This window comes from Ornithodoros turicata, chromosome 3 (genome assembly GCF_037126465.1).
Source record: "Ornithodoros turicata isolate Travis chromosome 3, ASM3712646v1, whole genome shotgun sequence".
In the NCBI taxonomy this organism is placed as follows: Eukaryota; Metazoa; Arthropoda; class Arachnida; order Ixodida; family Argasidae; genus Ornithodoros; species Ornithodoros turicata.
This window is the reverse complement of record NC_088203.1, coordinates 14,248,355-14,270,280: the sequence shown is the minus strand read 5'-3', so window position 1 is coordinate 14,270,280 and position 21,926 is coordinate 14,248,355. Positions and strand designations below refer to the sequence as shown.

At 47.4% G+C, this 21,926-nt stretch overlaps 1 protein-coding gene across 2 annotated transcripts in view; it reads right to left on the bottom strand.

Moving 5' to 3' along the window:
• Positions 1 to 21,926, bottom strand: part of LOC135388165 (SAM and SH3 domain-containing protein 1-like) — a 187,256-nt gene that overhangs the window by 110,544 nt on the left and 54,786 nt on the right. The window lies entirely within an intron of this gene.

The window sequence follows — 21,926 nt, the reverse complement described above, 5'->3', positions numbered from 1 at the left end:
CAACTTGCTGGGCATGTGCAGCAATTTATCTCTGTCAACGTTCCTGGAATGTCCCTCGAATGTTCTCCCTGGAATGTTTTTCGATTAAAACCGAATGAAAGAAAATTTCCCCGGCGTGTTTTTCGGCGTTTTTCGATTAAAACCGAAAATGCGGAACCCTACATATAACGATGAAGAGACGTGAGAGGCAAAAGCTACCGGTATACCGGCGCACAGTGTCCGGTTCTTCGGATGGAACTGGAACAGAACGCCCTCAAAGAAATTCCTTTTGGTGTTTTTTTTTTGTTAGTCCTCTTGGCGACTAGATGTATTGTCACAGCCCCTATACTAGTCCCAGCAATCCCCATTCACTAGCTCCCCCGGAGACTATATAAATGCATGGAGGTTTACGCGAAGCTCAGGAATTATTTGTAGTGCTAGGAATAGAGATGCAAAATTTCCGGAAATTTTTAATCGCTGAAAAAAAAAAAAACGTTTTTTTCCGAAAAATTGAAAACAATGGAAACGAATGTGGTTACTGCTGAGTCGAAGCATTGCCGGCCAAACCACAGCATACAATGAGCTAGAAGCTCTAGTAGTGTTTATCCTCTAGGCATAAATGCAGAGCAGAGCATCCCATGAGACTGCTGTCTACTCAGCGATAGGTAATTGGAACAACCTGTCCACTCCGACCATAACTCCGACATTATGTGAATGCGATGGCGATCGCTCGGAGCGGCCAGACGGAGCACTAAGTTGGCGGTTGTTGGCGGATTAGAGGCACCTATAAGGCACTGTTAGCCGGTTGGAACGCATCAAATGCACGAAAATTTACATTTTTGAATTTTGCCGCCTGGAAATTTTGGGCTATTTTTCCGGAGACGAGGAAAAAACCCGAAACACCTGGCTTTTCCCCAAAAATTTCCGTTTTTTTTTTTTTCGGGCTTCGCATCTCTAGCTGGGAATTAAATTTCAGTGTCAGGGGAGTAAAACAGACTCACCCAGGATACTAGACGTTGTAATCACTTCTCAATGCAGTCACGCAGTTGTTGCATAGGGTCTGCCTATACCGTGCCGTCAACAGGGATGCCCTACGCGGCATTTTTGTAGTCCCAAGAATTCGCCTGTGGCAAAATCATCGTGTCGTCCTGTTTAACACACCATTGGCAAGACGTCATTTCGAAGTCACGTGACTGTCTATATCACGTTTTGCAAGCGCGAAATCCCGCAGTGCAAATTATACGGTACCTTTCACCCGACATGTTACAGCCTATTGAACCGAAGCATGAGTGCATATTGCATCGGCTGAGTCCTAGCGCCGGTGTCGCTATCACATCTTTAGGAGTGGTCGGCTTTACGTAGCCTCAATTCGCGAGTCTACGTATTTTACTGCGAGGATATCAAGAAAAAAATAATTACCGAGGTCGAACGAAGTTAAAAAACGATACACAAGAAACAGCAATTACAGTATATACAAAACGATTTGGCCGTTGTGGTCACACGCGACGTTGGCAAAGACGTGTGACACGGACTCATCCGGAATACATCGCTTTCGCCTGACACGCTATCGTCTATGGACCGATATATGGTAGGCCACCCCCTCGGTGCATTTGAACGTGCCTCTATTCATGACTGTGCCGCACCACTTGGCGTAGCCATGGTGGGTTCGGGGGTGTGACCTACAAAAATGTCACACCTTCGGTAGTGCATTTGCGAAAGGGAATGCGGGAGTGAAATACTCCTCCCCATGTAAAGTTCCCGTATAGGACTCCTGCCGAAATACTCTGTTAAAACAGAACTTCACCACATAGCACGCTCTTAGCCAACCACCATACCGAATGATATCGTTCTGTGTCATGATTTGTTCAAAATAGGGGGAGGAGCCTATCTGGGACAAGCATAATGTCTCCCAGATAGGCGCCTCCTCCCATTTTCAGAAAATAAATACACAGAATGATACATAATATAAAAACCCCGAGACTGGGGAACCACGAAGGGGCAGACACAACACGAAGTCTTTGAAGTTTGAGACTTCGTGTTGTGTCTCAGGTCCCTTCGTGTTTCCTAGTCTCGGGGTTTTTACATTATGCATCATCTTCACCAGCTCGCTTGCTTCCTAGCCATTTTTTCATTGACAGAATGATATCGTTCTGAATGACGGTTGACTAAGAGCGTGCTATGTGGTGAAGTTCTGTTTTAACAGTGTAGTATTAGGGAGTTTTGGGACACCGTGATCGCCCTCCGTTTCCGTATCCCCATCAGCCAATCAGCTATCAGCGTAGCACTAGCCGATTGGCTGATACGGAAAAGGAATCGGAGGGCGATCACGGTTTCCTAAAACTCCCTACTATTCTGGCTACGCTACGCTCAAGCGTTCTCCATAGAAAAACCTTGCATGCACAACACGTACGCGGCCTCTTCCGATGGCGTAACCAAGCAATGGTGCGCCAACACCTAAACGCGTTGTCTTTGACATTAGTGACTAGAGTCCGAATTCTTAGGCATTTGCCTATAAATGCCTAGAAACGCCTATATACGACATTTTCGGGGTTGCCTGTCTGTTTATGGCCTCATTGAATTGTTGCCTTTTTAAACATTTGTAGACGCCATAAGATCCTTTTTTTAGAGGTGTAAGTGCGAGTGCGCTCTCAGGCTCGTGCTTAGTGCTGCATTTTGCTTTTCGTTACGGCGTGTTCGCGCCTTTTGTTCCTTTTTTGCGTACATTTCATCCAAAGGCTTGGCCTAGCTCGCTGGGCCTTTCAAAATCTTCGAGGGCGGAGAGCTAAAATTATTATTATTCAATATAATAGGGAGTGGCTTTTTCGGGTTAAGTGCCTTTCTCAGATTCGGGGGGAAATCGTGCGATAATTGTGCTTTCGGGTGTTATCGCGTGTTTTTGTTTTTCCTCTTGTCTATTAGGTCCTTTCCTAATCTCTCCTTTTGTTTTTCGTCTGCTGGCAGTGTAATGTGAGTCACTCACATTGCACTGCCAGCAGAGGACACACACACACACACAAAAAGGCGATAGAAGCAGTGCACCGCTATAATACCGGGTAAGAAATGTCCCTTTCAGGTCACTTGCGCATCAACGCCGACGCGACAGCTGAAGCAGGGATTTCTTTTCTTCCTGCTCTGGCAACTGTACGCTGGCTGCATGCTCCAAAACGGTGGACGTAGCAACGGAACCGGAAACGACCAATTCGGCTCGCTGGTCACGCCGTCTGACTCCTCGCATCACTGCTGCAGGCTCCAAGCGAGCGATAATGAAATCGTCGTATCGAATATGATAACTGCCACGGGGCGCTTTCTGGATTCCAACTGTGATCAAAGTTTGAGGCACAAAGTGTTACAGGATCTTAACGGATCCCAAGTCTTGGGAGTCAACGCGAACGACGTGCGTTCTCCTACTGTTACTCTCTGTAAAGTAGTTGCACGTTTTTGAGTAAGGGGTGCAATAGACCTCTACCGAAGCAACGTCACCGTGACGTAATCATGACGTTTAAATTAAATTCATTTTCTAATATCTCCGACTGTTTCGAAACGAAATATTCCGGTTACATGTATTTCAGGCACCCACTATTTCGATCGCACCTTCAGGTCAACTGCGTTTTTTGTCCGAACAACAGTTTTAGCAGGTTGTTGCTTGCAAACCCAGCAGAATAAGTTATACATGTGGCAGGTAACGCTAACTATTTTTAATTGGCTAGTAAAATTGCGGTGAAACGGCTCGGGGGGACGTCTGGTGGGAAATAATCACAATTTGTCGAGCAACAATGATCTATGTTCCCGCGTGACTACCGCGCGGCGCCGACAGTCAACGGCGGCGCTGCAATCGACCACTATGGACACACCATAGAGTTATTAAGGAGGAGATGCAGAATAAAAATGCAATTATTATTGCAATTACAATTATAAATAATTGTTCTCAACAGAAGAGAAGTGAACAAAAATCTGAATTCAGACGCAGACGACACGCTTTGCAAAGCATGCCCGTACACTGTAGTTCGCGATAGCAGCGCCGCCGCTATATTTTCGCAAGTGGCTCAGCTGTCCAAAGACGAAGACCCTTCCATTCGTTCCACCGCCCTCTTCTATTTCTTCGCCTACGTAGCCGACCTTTCTTATTTTAGACACAGTGTTATGCGCCAGCTATGTGGTTGTACCGCCGCACATGACGAAGATGCTCAATTTGTGGCCACTTCGGCACAGTGTTGCACGTAACTTTAAATTTTAATTTTCTAAAGAAAACTGTGAGCACAGTTGGGACGAAAATTGTGATGTAAGAGTACTGAGAGCTCAGGCTATCGAATGGACAGCATAACGGTGGTGAACCGGGCAAGTTGGTATGAATGCATCGAAGTAAACTATTCATAAAAGGAGCACCGAAGGAAGCCTAGCACAGTGTTTCTCCTGTCCCGTCTGTCTGTCCTCGTTTGAAGTGCTGTGCTGTGTTGTTATTTTTCATTCCGTGTATACACGACGACTAGATTGTGGTAGGCCGAGAGTGAAGGAGACCGGAGGCGTAAGGTGGGACTAGGCTGTTTACTGGCGAACAGCTGGGAAAAGAATGAGAATGACTGGGTGGCTGGTGCAGAAGAGCTTGGGCAACACGCGCCTGGTGACATCTTCATGGTCGGCTACGCACAGTGCCGCTACAAGGACCCCCCCCCCCCCCCCGCTAGACCGAAGGCTGCGACGGCACGAGTCGCACTGAAGGCGGACCGGACGCCCAGCGGACCCTTCTCGGCGAAGGTGCTGCAGGGGCATGCATGACGCTGGGCTCGGGGCGTCCGCCAGGAGGAAGGCCGGCTTCACGTCCTGCCGATGGACACGACCTCTTGTCGGTTCGGCAGTTGGATGGTCACAGTCTTGCCTTGGCGGGAGTGGACGAGGTACGGGCCGTCGTACGGAGGCTGGAGAGGTCTACGGCTGGCGTCGTGGCGCAGGAAGATATGGGTGGACGTGGCCAGATCTGTGTGAACGAAGGTGGGGCGTGACGATGAGCGAGTCGGGGGCGGACGGAGGTCCGCACAGTAGGCCTGCAGGCGAGCAGCGAATAGGAAGGGGTCTGGGGCTGGCTGCTGTGCCGTGGCGCTGTCGAAGAACTGTCCCGGAAGTCGTAGGGTCGTCCCAAAGACGAGACTTGCGGGTGAAACAGGAAAGTCGGACCTGATGGCCACTGGGATGCCCAAAAGTGCAAGGGGCAGACGCTCCACCCAGCGGCCAGTGGTGTCAGTGCGAAGCGCATTCTTCAGGGTTCGGTGAAGACGTCCTACTATGCCATTAGCACTGGGATGGTAGGCCGTCGTCTGCAGGTGGCGAGCGCCCAGGAAGCGGCATACGTCGGCGAAAAGGTGGGACGTAAACTGCCTGCCTCTATCGGTGGTGATAACCGCTGGAGCCCCAAAGCGAGCGACTCACGAGTGGAGGAACGTGTGGACGACGGTGTCGACGGTGATGTCTTGGATGGGTACGGCCTCGGGCCAGCGCGTGAAACGATCAATGCAAGTGAACAGGTAGGCGCTGCCCTTAAACAACAACTTTATATTCGACCTTGGAGAGTGGGGAGTTTCATCGCCACAGGCGATACTCTACCCCATTGCTGGATGGAATGGGGGAATAAAATAACGAGCCCCTTCACAATAACGATCGAAGTCCGATGGTGTCCAGAAATGTCAGAAGAGCTTTGAGCGCAGAGCGTTGCTGGGCTGGATTGGGCCAGGGACCAAGCAATTTCGAGAGGGAGAAAGGGCGAGAGTCCAGCTGACGAAGAGACTCGGAGAGTGTGGTTCGGGAAGGTTCGTAGTGAGGGCAATGAAGCAGAATGTGCTCCAGATCCTCAAGAGCACCACAGTGGCAGCAGGTGGGAGAGTCAACTTGCCTCAAGCGGTAACGCCACTGAGCTGTAAAGGCCACATCGAGGCGCATTCGGTGGATTAATGCAGCATCTTGACGAGAGGTGTTTCGTGGCATGCGGAAAGCGAGCGTGGGATCAACTCTGTTCAACATAGAGGGGGGAGGAATGTCGGTTGTCTGTTGGCGGGAAGCCAGGGGTGTCACTAGGCGTCGCAGAATGGAACGGCGGTCTCCTCTCAGCAGAACAATACGGGTCCGTTTCCGATACGAGAGTGCTGCTTCTGCGGCGCTGTCAGCCTGCTCGTTCCCCACGACACCACAGAACCACGACACCACGCGCTGCCCTTAGAAGGTGGAAGGGGTCCAACAAGGTCGAGATGGACATGGCGAAAACATCCGTCGGATTCCGGGAACTGCGATGGCGGTGAGATTGTGTGACGCTGAACGCTGTCGGAAGGAGGCGGAGGGATGATGCTCACTTCTGCGACGGTGTCGACGAGGAAGTGAATATGATTGATGGCGTCGATGACGCAAAAGAGGCGGTGGCTACCGGACCCAGCTGCCGCTGCCGCCCTCAGTGCCTGGGGCTGAAGTTTCCCTGGTGCTCTTGCCACGCACAAGGCTGACAGCAGTGACGGGCGTCCGCACCAAATCTGGCGTGGTAGGGACGATGGGGATGGGGAACGATAGCGGCGTGGCGAGTTGCGCCGGCGGGGAGGGTCGCCTCGGTAGTAGGGGGAAGGGGATCGTGATCTTGCAGATGCGTTGATGACCAACGTGGTCAGTCCCGTCACCAATGACGTGAGGCGATCAACGCTTGCCTGCAACGAAGACACAAGTGACGTGAGGCCTGCGATGGTAGGCGACTGAGGAGCGCTAGCAGGGATGAAAGCAGTCGCTCCTACGGGGTCGGTGGAAGTAAGGGAGGTTGACGTAGGTCGACAATATTATCGGCGAGACTTGCCAAGTCATCAAGTGTCATGTCGCCGGCAGAACCATTCGGACATGAGGTGCTAAACACTGCAGGAAAAGTTATCGCATGAAGGTATCGTCCAACTGCTGAAGGCGGCGGTGGGTGGAGAGGGTCGTTCGCTGCAGCAGGTCGCGCTTGAGTGTGTCGTAGGGAGCCACCGTCGGCGGGAACATGATCAGGTCGCGAATCTCGGCCGCAATTTCAATGGGCAGGGCGCTGACGACGTGGCCAAACCTGGTCGCCTGCGAGGACACCTGCCGAGCATCAAATTGTCGCTCCATCTGAACGAACCACAGCTCAGGATCCTGCGTCGAGAACGGTGGAAATCGGAGTGGCACCGCTGTGGTGTCGGGGGTCATCATGCCGGCAGGGGCGGCCGCTGCGGCAGAAGTGCTAGCTCCAATAGTAACCGCAGCGGTATCGGCGCCGGAGCGGAGCAGGGGCATGACCGGCGATAACTGCTGTGAGGGTGCAGGCATTCGACGTCCGGGTCACCAGTTATGTTAGGCCGAGAATGAAGGAGACCGGAGGCGTAAGGCGGGACTAGGCTGTTTACTGGCGAACAGCTGGGAGAAGAATGAGAATGACTGGGTGGCTGGAGCAGAAGAGCGTGGGCAACACGCGCCCGGTGATATCTTCATCGTCGGCTAGGCACAGTGCCGCTACAAGTGCATTGTATTGCCAACTGTAGGATGGAACAATCGTAAGCTTGCCCACATCACGCTTCAAAAATGAATATTGGCATCAAATGGAACACCTCGTATCGCCAACTGTAGGATGGGACAAGCATCACGCTTCGAAAACACCTGAACGACGACTACCGACGACAAATATAACGCAATTTGGTAGACAACAGGGAAGAACAAAGCTACAGGCTTGCGTCATGATTTAATCATCACTCACGTTCGATGGTGTGGTGATAACGATGATGACAATATGATTTTTTTTTTTTTAGATTTCGGGTTAGTGTGATGCTCGTGATGTTTATGTGCTGACATTTGCCGCTGTCGCACGATTATTACTGCATTTCATGGGTACCAGAACAGACCCACTTGGGATCTTCTTTTGTGAACGTGACATTCTTCCTTGTGAAAATGACACTCTTATTGCGGACACTTCTCACTCCGGATGTGATCTACTGTTGCTTCATGACTCTTTTTCTGTATCTGGGTGCATTGGGATACAGGTATATGATGTTATTACGACGAATCCCGTTGTTGGTCCTTTCCAAGTGTATAGAGCTTCATACATGGCGTTCGTGCAGTTATCCAACACACCGTCAGAGAGACCGTAATATTTCATCTCGGAGCGGATCTGAAATGTCTTCCTAACGCAAGTGTTCCCTGTGAACGTGCCTCAAACATTAGGTATCATATGGACCAATTCCCCCAGGTCAGTGGGTGTGGTATTGCTTCTTAACGCAAGGCTGTGAATCCTCCTGGGCATAAATAAGCGTTAAATAAACGGAAGTGTGCGCCCACATCTAGACACTCCTTGCCAAGTACGACTTCTACTTCGCTCCTTGTGAACGCCTGATCTGACAGAGTTATAATCTTCAACGGTGACCTCTTTACCTTGCTGTGCTCCTCATTTATGGAACTTTCGTATCCGAGTATCTAATTGTAAGACTTTTTATCTTATCTTTTAAGTTAAGTAAAAGTTTTATCTTTGCACTTCTTGTTGTTCGTCTGGTTTCCTCTACCTGGTGTCCGATCCCGCATTTTGTATTTGTGCCCGTCTCTTTCCATACGGGAGGACGGTCGTCACATTAGCGCCGCGGACCAACTGTGGCTATGAGCGGCGTACAAATGCGGACAGATGGAGAGGACAGAGTGGGTGTCAGAGAGGGTTAGTGTGCGTCCTGGGACGACTTTAGGCGGGACCGTGCCGATGTTGGTATGGAAAATCTTCGGAAAACCCAAGGAAAACCTCAGACAGCACAGCCGGTGGTAGGATTCGAACCCACCCCCTCCCAGTCTTCAGCACGACTTTGGCTACCATCAACGAGCGGGACGCCTTAACCCGCCCGGCCATGCCGGTGGTCAAATCTTGATGAGATCATAGCTCCACTGCTTTACAGTGCCTTTAAAATGTATGGTTTCTCAAATTACCTAATTATCGCTTACCCAATTACCGATTAGGTACCCAAAATGCAAGCTCCTGGTGCTCGCAACGGCATTACGTGGTAGTCATACACTCTAAGAAGACACGAAGTAAATAGACGCTGCTTGCTTGCGCGTTGCTTGCGCGCTGCTGTTTGCGCGTTTGCTTGAAAGCATTAGGGAATAGCGAGCCCACACCGTGGCTAACCTTTCCCTTCTCTTTTTTCTTACTTTGCATTAAACATATTCCCCCTAATAGACGATTTCAGAAATTGCATGGATGGCCCACCAGAGAGCGCCGTGTTGCGAAAGCCCGAACTGCCACCCCGCTATGTGGTGGGTCTGTTCTACCCCTGGGGTAGAAGAGGCGGGGCAGAACTGGTCCTGCCCCTCATTTTCTACCCCAAAAGGGTTGAAAATTTGGGACAACGCTCTTCTACCCGAAAAGGTAAAAAAAAAAAAAACTTTTTTCTTAGAGTGTAGAACTACCCCCTCTTTTGAACTCATTTACTTTGAAAAATAAAAGTGTCTCTCCCAAATGTCATTGTTGTGTTAATTTATGTTACACCAAACGACGTATATGTTTTCTTTTACTCTCGTGCTATCTAGCTCTCTCGTTATAATATATCTCTTTTTTTTAATTCCGTGTTAGCGCCGCTAAGCAACTGTGGCTATGAGCGGCGTACAGACGTGGACAGATGGAGAGAGGACGGCAGGAAAGAGTGGCAGACAGGGGAGTTAGTATGGGCGTCCCGGGCCGACTTCAGGGGGAACTGTGCCGACATTCGTCGGGAAAGTCTTCGGAAAACCAAGGAAAAACCTCAGACAGCACAGCCGGTGACAGGATTCGAACCAGTGTCACCTCCCAGTCACTGCGTGGAAAGCGATCATCTTAACCACTATGCCACGGGAGCTGGTCGCTCGTAACATCTAGACGTGTAGAGTACCCCGTAGAGTACCCACGCGATTTCGGGGAAAAATAGTGTGCGCCACCAAAGCCTGAGTTCCTTGTGCGCCCAAACGGCCTCCGAAGTTTACTGAGGACCCAAAACCAATCGGGTACGCTATTCTAGAACTTCTTATTGTTCTATGTCTGTATTGCTCTATGTATTGTAGGATGTCGCGACAATTTAATTCAAAACGAGCCCAAAAAATGTTCGACTCGGGTGATATCCAAAATTCGCGTTGGCGACTTCACGAATCAGATTACATGCCTCGAGATAACATAAAGCCTGTCAGCCAACTTTAAATTTCGAAGACAGCATTGCATTTATTGACTCTCGCAGTATGCCATACCATTTTAAGTCTCAAACAAGACGACAAGAAGAAGTTCATTTTGATTATGATGAGGAATCAAGCAAAATCATATGTATGAGTTCCGTTCAATCAAACCACAACTAATCTAAAGGGCTATCCTAAAAGATCAATACCAGGCGCTATAAACACGCAAACCACGCTTCCGCGTTTGCACACGCACACACAAAATGTTTTTTTAAATTTTATTCTGCCTTTTTATGCAGAAAGGAGTCGGCACTTCCAGTGAGGTATTCGTTAGTCATTGAATTTCAAACTAGTAGATCCGTTTCCGAGCTGCACTACTTCCACATTCCAATTGAATGCGCGGAACTCCGCTTCAACTGCTTTAAAGTCTGGCGCATTCGATCTCCTTCACCAGTTTCCAGAAACCAACAGAAGCGCCACGTCGGGTTTTGTAGTATGCGGCTTACAAACACGACAACCAAGACCGTGGCAAGAAACAGCATTCCCCAGAATTCCCGAAGGTGCAATGAAACAGCGAACCATGCCTGCCACTCTGTGAGTTTGAACAGACATACACTAAAGCGAATAACCAGCAGAAACGAAGACAAAGACAAAGAAAGACAAAGAAAAAAGGAAAGAAAGAAAAAAAAACACACACACACACACGGAAGATTGCTGTGCATCGGCGATGTTTCGAAACGTTTTCAACGGGTTCGGGTAATCGTTTCTGCTTTCTGCTACCTCTCTTTCTTTCTTTTTTTTTTATAGTGGAAGAGATGCAAGTCTCCTCTTCTTCATTCCCTCTCTCCCGTACCGTGGTTGCAGGGAAACCCAATTTTCCAACTTCAGCGGAATTTAATCCATTTAACGGTAAACAACATCCCGAAGGTATCGAGTCGACCGTGTCGACGCAACACAAGAAAAGCCACCGACGTAGCATCTTTTAAATAACACGAGTCAGTCAAGCGGAAAACTGAAAAAAAAGGAAGAAAGAAGAGAAATAAGAGGCTGCTTTCAAATAAAGAAGAAGAAAAAAAAACAACAAAAAAGACAAATTCTGCCTAACGTTTAGCACCACCCAGTTCTTCTTCCTCGAATCTATATGGGGGGGAAAATAAAAAGAACTAAAGGCCACCGTGAAACGGCGTAACAAATAACTGTTCTGAAAGTCACGCCTTTTTATTATACGGAAAGAACATACTATATAAACACACACACACACACACACACGAAGGAAGGAAAAAAAAAGGGGGGGAGGGCAGTGGTGAAAAAGGCGTGACTTTACAACCAGCAGCTCAGTGCAGAGCGCGTATCCATTTCGTGTTTATATAAGTCGGCCCCACAGCGGCAAAGCCCTGATTTATGGCCGCCCTACGTCATTCCGTGTCGGCGGCGCTGGTGGGCGCCCTGTGTTGCTAGCCTGTGTACCGAGATGAATCGCGAAAGTAATCGTGCCGCGAGCAGAAGGGCAGAGAATATATGTATGCAAGAGCACGGATTTCCATTGGACAAATAATTACGCCAGGGCTCCCGCTAGGTGGCGCTTTGGACACGGGTCGACTGGCGTCGACTAGTGTATACACAGGCGCCGTCTGCCCGTGAGACCGTATGTCATCCAGAGAAAAGAATAGGAAAAGATACCCTACATGGCCATTATTACATCCCGAGCAGGAAGATCACAGAGACGTGTAACGAGCAAAAGTACAAGAAACGTGATTTGTGAAAGTTCTCTGGGGCGAAGATCACAAACGTAACACACTTACACCGGCGGCATCATTGTCTCATAACATGGAGCACCGAATCAGCTATCCACCTACAGAGTAGGCGTTTCCAAACAGAGTACACATAAAACCAGTTTAGATTATTAGATTATGTCACAAACGTCGTCCAGAGTCGGCCAAAAATATAATAATAATAAACAGAGTACTGATTTCGGCACCTGGACACACAAAGCGTGCTTGATACCTCCTCTCATTCTTTCTCCGCATGTCTTGTGCTCCAGCCAATCGCTGCACACGACTTCAAACACAGGCTTCCTGTTCCACTGGCTACTCATGCACCTGAACGCGGCTCGTCTGCATAGGTACGGCCGCAAAAGGCACGGTCGTTATTGGCGGGCTCTTAACGTCTACGTCACGTCCTTTAAGCGATCAGGCTTTCCTTATCTATTGGTGGCGTTTGTACAGCTCCGTTTTGCTCATCTTACACTCTTAAAAATGAACTTCACCGCATAGCACGCTCCTAGCCAACCACCATCTCGAATGACATCGTTATCTGCCCTGATTTGTTGAAAACGGGAGGCGTACGCCTTTTTGTGACACTTATGCTGTTCATAATTGTCACAAAAAGGCGTACGCCTCCCGTTTTCAACAAATCAGGACAGATAACGATATCATTCGAGATGGTGGTTGGCTAGGAGCGTGCTATGCGGTGAAGTTCATTTCTAAGCGTGTACGGCAAAATTGAGCAGGTCCTCGTCACGTTCAGTCGCCCTAATATACTAGTCCACACGGCACCAGATTTAGACGTAACATCTCGAACGACAGCAAATTGGCAGTGAGCCAAGGAAATAAGTCCAATCCGAGAGTAGTGTATCCTACGGCGACTGCGATAGAATTAGACAGAGTTCTTCCGTCTCGGGCCAAATTCGAAAGGCGTCTCCTCTTCGGGAATTCAATAAGGCGATGGGAGAACGTGAGGTGACTCGGAGAGAGAAGACATTCATTGCGGGGAACACTCGAGACGGTCGAGCAAAATATTTCCTTCATTTTGTCCCATTTCGTCTCTCGACAAGAAATGTTCCTATAGCGAAATGACGCTCACGTTGAAAATTCGCCTGTGGAGTCTAACCATATGCGAACACAAAAGACGCTGTGCATCGGGGTAGTAGCGGCGTTCTGGTGAACTGGTCATGCTTCGTTGATCGTTTTAGTAATCGTGTATTCACACGAGTGGCATTCCGACGGAACGTTCTTGTGGAAGAAAAGCAGAAAAACGCTCACAGGGCGGAAGTTTCGAACGCGTCTTACGCTGACCATTCGCACGACCCCCTTGAATATCGGAAGTGGCTTACCGTTCACATAGCAGACGACACAGCTACGCAATGTCTTATGAATGAGCAACAGGGTATTTACGTGGTTAGAAGAACTGGCTTCTGGTGTCACGTGAGCGCGAGCGCTATACGTCATGATTTTTCGTGCTCCTCTAACCACGTCAATACCCTGCTGCACATTCACAAAACATTGCGTAGCAGACGACACCAGCTGCCCAGTCGTCTGCTACGCAATGTCTTGTGAATGTGCAGCAGGCTATTGACGTGGTTAGAAGAGCACGAAAAATCATGACGTGGACACCAACAAGCTATGACGTTTCGCGCACCTTCTGCTGCAGTATCCTGAGGAATGCCGCCAGTGTGAGTACACGGCAAAATAGGTGTCACATATGTGTGAACGTCCCTCACGCGGTCGGTAATTTTTTCCGCACCTTTCACCGCGTAAAAGAAGGCATGAGGCTCAACTGAAAGGCGTAATAACTGCGTTGAAAAGGTTGTCTGGGGGGAAAAATGACCACGGGAAGCACTCGCTTGAAACGAAAGTTGTCTGAAACAGTGTTTTAAATGGAAACCAACCCACTGAAGTTGCGTGTCCTGTACATTGTGCTCTTTGAAATGGCGTTTTTTGTAGAACATAATATTTAGATAGGGTGTTTAAAAAAAAACATCTCTCTGTGCGGTGTGGTACTTACACCACAAAGGCATGATTCAGTGCCATATAGAACAAGACATACATCCAAAAGCTGAAAGTAAAATGTGCTGCGCACTCATTTGGTCCCGAACATTCTGCCAAAGGCCTTGGGACGGAAGGTGCATCACTAAAGAAGGTTTATTTGCTTTCGAGACCTACACGCAATCAAATGGCTCACGAATTTTTTACCGAGTCGATAGAGGGCGCGGTCGAAGGAGTTTGAGATGTCCATGTGACAGTCAGTCACACGATATCCTACTCCATGTCCTTTTATCGTTCCTGCCTCGCAACAGGAGGCCCAGTGTTGATCTTGTCTTCGATTTCATATGATAGCAACATCCCTCATCTCATATAATTATGCGACCCAATATTGACGCCGACGTCCGTCACGAACACGTAGAGACAAAGAGAGAAAAAAGCTGACAGAAAAAAAAATCTTGATATCGCTGCTCCTCTGTTTCCGTTATCATTTTTTAGCGTACAGGGGCAACCTTCCTCTCCAATCGAATTACACCCGCTCTTCGAATGCAGTAAAAAAAAAGAAAGGAAGAAAGAAAAGCGCCGCTACCGAAACAAGAGAAGGCAAATAATGAAATATTGAGTGTGTCGCAGGTTGGACGGTGTTGCCCTCGGCTTCCTCGATCCACGATAGCCCTGGCGAATTGGGGAGGGCCCAGAGCCTCTTATCTGGCGTCAAGTGCAATTGCGCTCGAGTGTGGGAGGTGGCGAAGAAAGAAAGGAAGGAAGGCATCAACGGCGGCTACCGGCTCATTAACGCTAACGAGTTTTTCACTGGTCCCAAAGTGTTGCGCCTCAAAAAGAGGAAAAGGACAGGCTCGCATTAGTCTCTGGTAGCGAGAACAAAGAAAAAGAAATGATTGCCGAAGGGAGGCTTGGGAACATGAGCGCTGATGCCTTTTATAGCAAGCGTGCGCTTTCAGAGGAGTGAAAAAAAGAAAAAGCAGAAGCCTGTCTAGGTATCTTGATACGGGTACGGCTGAATGATGGGTCAAAAAAAGGTTTAGAAGGAGCTGGGAATTGGAACTAAAAAACACTAAAAACATGGGCACGTCGCCTATATAAAAGTGGATGCTAACTGCTCCATGGCACTTGTAGCCGGGTGCTAATGAAAAGTAATGATGCAAAAATAGCAACAAATGAGTGTAGAACGATGGGTACGGCTCTGGAGACAAACTGGCTGCCAACAGACAGACACTCTCTTGAAAGGGCACTAAAGTGCGAAAAAGTCCCTTGAAAGTGCATGCGATAGGGTATCTTGCAAGGGCACTAAAGTGCGGAAAAGTCTCTTGAAAGGGCACTAAAGTGCGAAAGAGTCTCTTGAAAGGGCACTAAAATGTGAAAGGGTCTCTTGAAAGGGCACTGAAGTGCGAAGAAGTCTCTTCAAAGGGCACTAAAGTGCAAAAAGGTCTCTTGAAAGGGTACTAACGTGCGAAAGAGTTTCTTGAAAGAACACTAAAGTCCGAGAGAGCCTCTTCAAAGTGCGCTAAAGAGCGAAAAAGTCCCTTGAAAGTGAACTAAAGTGCGAAAGGGTCTCTTGAAAGGGCACTAAAGTGCGAAAGAGTCTCTTGAAAGGGCACTAAAATGTGAAAGGGTCTCTTGAAAGGGCACTGAAGTGCGAAAAAGTCTCTTCAAAGGGCACTAAAGTGCAAAAAGGTCTCTTGAAAGGGTACTAACGTGCGAAAGAGTTTCTTGAAAGAACACTAAAGTCCGAAAGAGCCTCTTCAAAGTGCGCTAAAGAGCGAAAAAGTCCCTAGAAAGTGAACTAAAGTGCGAAAGGGTCTCTTGAAAGGGCAATAAAGTGCGAAAGAGTCTCTTGAAAGGGCACTAAAATGTGAAAGGGTCTCTTGAAAGGGCACTGAAGTGCGGAAAAGCCTCTTCAAAGGGCACTAAAGTGCAAAAAGGTCCCTTCAAAGGGTACTAACGTGCGAAAGAGTTTCTTGAAAGAACACTAAAGTCCGAAAGAGCCTCTTCAAAGTGCGCTAAAGAGCGAAAAAGTCCCTTGAAAGTGAACTAAAGTGCGAAAGGGTCTCTTGAAAGGGCACTAAAGTGCGAAAGAGTCTCTTGAAGGGGCACTAAAATGTGAAAGGGTCTCTTGAAAAGGCACTGAAGTGCGAAGAAGTCTCTTCAAAGGGCACTAAAGTGCAAAAAGGTCTCTTGAAAGGGTACTAACGTGCGAAAGAGTTTCTTGAAAGAACACTAAAGTCCGAGAGAGCCTCTTCAAAGTGCGCTAAAGAGCGAAAAAGTCCCTTGAAAGTGAACTAAAGTACGAAAGGGTCTCTTGAAAGTGAACTAAAGTGCGAAAGAGTCTCTTGAAAGGGCACTAAAATGTGAAAGGGTCTCTTGAAAGGGCACTGAAGTGCGAAAAAGTCTCTTCAAAGGGCACTAAAGTGCAAAAAGGTCTCTTGAAAGGGTACTAGCGTGCGAAAGAGTTTCTTGAAAGAACACTAAAGTCCGAAAGAGCCTCTTCAAAGTGCGCTAAAGAGCGAAAAAGTCCCTTGAAAGTGAACTAAAGTGCGAAAGGGTCTCTTGAAAGGGCACAAAAGTGCGAAAGAGTCTCTTGAAAGGGCACTAAAGTGCGAAAGAGTGCCTTGAAAGGGCACTAAAGTGCGATAGAGTATCTTGAAACGGCACTAAAGTGCGAAAAAGTCCCTTGAAAGTGCATGCGATAGGGTCTCTTGCAAGGGCACTAATGTGCGGAAAAGTCTCTTGAAAGGGCACTAAAGTGCGAAAGAGTCTCTTGAAAGGGCACTAAAATGTGAAAGGGTCTCTTGAAAGGGCACTGAAGTGCGAAGAAGTCTCTTCAAAGGGCACTAAAGTGCAAAAAGGTCTCTCGAAAGGGTACTAACGTGCGAAAGAGTTTCTTGAAAGAACACTAAAGTCCGAAAGAGCCTCTGCAAAGTGCGCTAAAGAGCGAAACAGTCCCTTGAAAGTGAACTAAAGTGCGAAAGGGCCTCTTGAAAGGGCACTAAAGTGCGAAAGAGTCTCTTGAAAAGGCACTAAAATGTGAAAGGGTTTCTTGAAAGGGCACTGAAGTGCGAAAAAGTCTCTTCAAAGGGCACTAAAGTGCAAAAAGGTCTCTCGAAAGGGTACTAACGTGCGAAAGAGTTTCTTGAAAGAACACTAAAGTCCGAAAGAGCCTCTTCAAAGTGCGCTAAAGAGCGAAAAAGTCCCTTGAAAGTGAACTAAAGTGCGAAAGGGTCTCTTGAAAGGGCACTAAAGTGCGAAAGAGTCTCTTGAAAGGGCACTAAAATGTGAAAGGGTCGCTTAAAAGGGCACTGAAGTGCGAAGAAGTCTCTTCAAAGGGCACTAAAGTGCAAAAAGGTCTCTTGAAAGGGTACTAACGTGCGAAAGAGTTTCTTGAAAGAACACTAAAGTCCGAGAGAGCCTCTTCAAAGTGCGCTAAAGAGCGAAAAAGTCCCTTGAAAGTGAACTAAAGTGCGAAAGAGTCTCTTGAAAGGGCACTAAAATGTGAAAGGGTCTCTTGAAAGGGCACTGAAGTGCGAAAAAGTCTCTTCAAAGAGCACTAAAGTGCAAAAAGGTCTCTTGAAAGGGTACTAACGTGCGAAAGAGTTTCTTGAAAGAACACTAAAGTCCGAAAGAGCCTCTTCAAAGTGCGCTAAAGAGCGAAAAAGTCCCTTGAAAGTGAACTAAAGTGCGAAAGGGTCTCTTGAAAGGGCACAAAAGTGCGAAAGAGTCTCTTGAAAGGGCACTAAAGTGCGAAAGAGTGCCGTGAAAGGGCACTAAAGTGCGATAGAGTATCTTGAAACGGCACTAAAGTGCGAAAAAGTCCCTTGAAAGTGCATGCGATAGGGTATCTTGCAAGGGCACTAAAGTGCGGAAAAGTCTCTTGAAAGGGCACTAAAGTGCGGAAAAGTCTCTTGAAAGGGCACTAAAGTGCGAAAGAGTCTCTTGAAAGGGCACTAAAATGTGAAAGGGTCTCTTGAAAGGGCACTGAAGTGCGAAGAAGTCTCTTCAAAGGGCACTAAAGTGCAAAAAGGTCTCTTGAAAGGGTACTAACGTGCGAAAGAGTTTCTTGAAAGAACACTAAAGTCCGAGAGAACCTCTTCAAAGTGCGCTAAAGAGCGAAAAAGTCCCTTGAAAGTGAACTAAAGTACGAAAGGGTCTCTTGAAAGTGAACTAAAGTGCGAAAGAGTCTCTTGAAAGGGCACTAAAATGTGAAAGGGTCTCTTGAAAGGGCACTGAAGTGCGAAAAAGTCTCTTCAAAGGGCACTAAAGTGCAAAAAGGTCTCTTGAAAGGGTACTAACGTGCGAAAGAGTTTCTTGAAAGAACACTAAAGTCCGAAAGAGCCTCTTCAAAGTGCGCTAAAGAGCGAAAAAGTCCCTTGAAAGTGAACTAAAGTGCGAAAGGGTCTCTTGAAAGGGCACAAAAGTGCGAAAGAGTCTCTTGAAAGGGCACTAAAGTGCGAAAGAGTGCCTTGAAAGGGCACTAAAGTGCGATAGAGTATCTTGAAACGGCACTAAAGTGCGAAAAAGTCCCTTGAAAGTGCATGCGATAGGGTATCTTGCAAGGGCACTAAAGTGCGGAAAAGTCTCTTGAAAGGGCACTAAAGTGCGAAAGAGTCTCTTGAAAGGGCACTAAAATGTGAAAGGGTCTCTTGAAAGGGCACTGAAGTGCGAAGAAGTCTCTTCAAAGGGCACTAAAGTGCAAAAAGGTCTCTTGAAAGGGTACTAACGTGCAAAAGAGTTTCTTGAAAGAACACTAAAGTCCGAGAGAGCCTCTTCAAAGTGCGCTAAAGAGCGAAAAAGTCCCTTGAAAGTGAACTAAAGTGCGAAAGGGTCTCTTGAAAGTGAACTAAAGTGCGAAAGAGTCCCTTGAAAGTGAACTAAAGTGCGAAAGGGTCTCTTGAAAGGGCACTAAAGTGCGAAAGAGTCTCTTGAAAGGGCACTAAAATGTGAAAGGGTCTCTTGAAAGGGCACTGAAGTGCGAAAAAGTCTCTTCAAAGGGCACTAAAGCGCAAAAAGGTCTCTTGAAAGGGTACTAACGTGCGAAAGAGTTTCTTGAAAGAACACTAAAGTCCGAAAGAGCCTCTGCAAAGTGCGCTAAAGAGCGAAAAAGTCCCTTGAAAGTGAACTAAAGTGCGAAAGGGCCTCTTGAAAGGGCACTAAAGTGCGAAAGAGTCTCTTGAAAAGGCACTAAAATGTGAAAGGGTTTCTTGAAAGGGCACTGAAGTGCGAAAAAGTCTCTTCAAAGGGCACTAAAGTGCAAAAAGGTCTCTCGAAAGGGTACTAACGTGCGAAAGAGTTTCTTGAAAGAACACTAAAGTCCGAAAGAGCCTCTTCAAAGTGCGCTAAAGAGCGAAAAAGTCCCTAGAAAGTGAACTAAAGTGCGAAAGGGTCTCTTGAAAGGGCAATAAAGTGCGAAAGAGTCTCTTGAAAGGGCACTAAAATGTGAAAGGGTCTCTTGAAAGGGCACTGAAGTGCGGAAAAGCCTCTTCAAAGGGCACTAAAGTGCAAAAAGGTCCCTTCAAAGGGTACTAACGTGCGAAAGAGTTTCTTGAAAGAACACTAAAGTCCGAAAGAGCCTCTTCAAAGTGCGCTAAAGAGCGAAAAAGTCCCTTGAAAGTGAACTAAAGTGCGAAAGGGTCTCTTGAAAGGGCACTAAAGTGCGAAAGAGTCTCTTGAAAGGGCACTAAAATGTGAAAGGGTCTCTTGAAAGGGCACTGAAGTGCGAAGAAGTCTCTTCAAAGGGCACTAAAGTGCAAAAAGGTCTCTTGAAAGGGTACTAACGTGCGAAAGAGTTTCTTGAAAGAACACTAAAGTCCGAGAGAGCCTCTTCAAAGTGCGCTAAAGAGCGAAAAAGTCCCTTGAAAGTGAACTAAAGTGCGAAAGAGTCTCTTGAAAGGGCACTAAAATGTGAAAGGGTCTCTTGAAAGGGCACTGAAGTGCAAAAAAGTCTCTTCAAAGGGCACTAAAGTGCAAAAAGGTCTCTTGAAAGGGTACTAACGTGCGAAAGAGTTTCTTGAAAGAACACTAAAGTCCGAAAGAGCCTCTTCAAAGTGCGCTAAAGAGCGAAAAAGTCCCTTGAAAGTGAACTAAAGTGCGAAAGGGTCTCTTGAAAGGGCACAAAAGTGCGAAAGAGTCTCTTGAAAGGGCACTAAAGTGCGAAAGAGTGCCTTGAAAGGGCACTAAAGTGCGATAGAGTATCTTGAAACGGCAATAAAGTGCGAAAATCGCTCCTCGCGGAATGACACATGTCGTTACCGTGACACAAACACAAAAAGAATGGGAGTTATCCGTTGCGCCGTTCGTGACTTATGATCGATTAAAAAACGCAATTTACGCCTTCCCCTCTCTCTCTTACTCAAGAAGGCCGACAATGCGGAGCGCGCTCTCATTGGGCTAAGCAAAACGATTTGTCCAATCACCACTCGAGATCGTTTGAGGAGACCAATCCAAGGCCTCTCCGCACTGCCGCGCTTCTCGAGAAGGAGAGAGAGAGGGGGAGGAAAACTGCGTTTTTTCTATCGACCATAAGTCACGAACTGCGAAAGGGATAACTCCTGTTCCTTTTGTGTAAGTTTATATCACTGGTATATAAATATATATACAGAAAACTTGACATTCACACCAGGAGGTGGCAAAAACCTCGTAAGAACAAATGGCATTGACTGCATGATTCTAGGTGGCGTAGTTTTTTTATATTATAATTCAATTACATGTTTCCTGGAACATCCTGTATATGGAGTAAAAACTGTAACCAAATGGACCTAGACAGCGAAAGCGGACTTATTGTACCCGAGTATAAAATTTATTTCCGACATTAAAGAACCATTTGTCGAGTGTCTAACCAATGAACATACACAACATTTTTTTTTCCTTTGCTTCTAGAACGTCCACAAAAAAAATTTAGCCACATGAAAATCGCTTCTTCAAGATACCACAGAAAGCGCCACCTAGTGATCAAGAAAGGAGAAGCCATGCCTAATAGATGACGAGGTCCACGAAACCGAGACGAGTGCCGCACAGCATACTTTACCCGTCCCGTCCAGCACCGAATGAAGAAGAACGGGCCTAAAGTGCCCGACGAGACTACGAAACGGCCTGTCTAATACCATTGTTAGCAGCAAAGCCCCGCTTGACCTCTGGAAAAGTGTTAGGGGACCCACTTTAGTCCAAACTGCGAAAGAACGAACAAAAAGTAGCAAGACAGAAACGATCATAAGCATTAACGGAAGTGGCCTTTTTTTTTTCTTATTTAGCTTTTTTTTACGATAGAGACGAGGCTCTGGAGGGCAGAAATGTGCCTGAAAGAGGCTAATTGCCTAGTCAATGTCGCTTTCACGCTATCTCCAATACTGGTAGGAAAAAAAAAACAGAAAGACAGAAAAGAGCAGACGATAGGCACGAACCGTCTTCCTGTGCTTCGATTCTCGCTCCATCGATTGGCCAGTGTCGGCGTTAATTTGCCTTAATGCGAGCGAAGGGCTCGCAGCCGGCCGGGAAGGTTAAAATAACGCCACCCTAACAGGCTATCGTATGTGCGTTTACCGCTGCAGAGGTTCCACGAATGCGTAGAAACTTTTAGTCCGATTAACTTGTCGACGTGTTCGGCGTTTGCATTTCTCCGTTCTGGTGCGATTAAACGCGCCCCACAGCGCGAGGTTTACAGTCCTTCTGTTGCGGCGAAAACGTCGTTGAAACTGTTGTTTTAAGATAATTATGCCGCTGGCGGTTGCAGTATATAAGTCAGTAGACAACCGAGCAACAGAGGACATATAGGCATAAGTATGCAGACGACAAAACTTCGTTTCATTCAGGCAATATTAATGTATGTTCGACGTATGGTTCAACAAAGTGGAAACCGCATATAGCACCAGGAGTACCGCGGAAGTTTATTAGCACTCTTTGGTGATTTCGGTTTTTGCGCTAATTCATTCCTAAGCCTGACGAATCACTAGAAGAATACACGAGTACGCATCTTTAAAGCCAAGGGGGTGCCTGCACAACGAGCACTATCCCAAGCGTACGCAT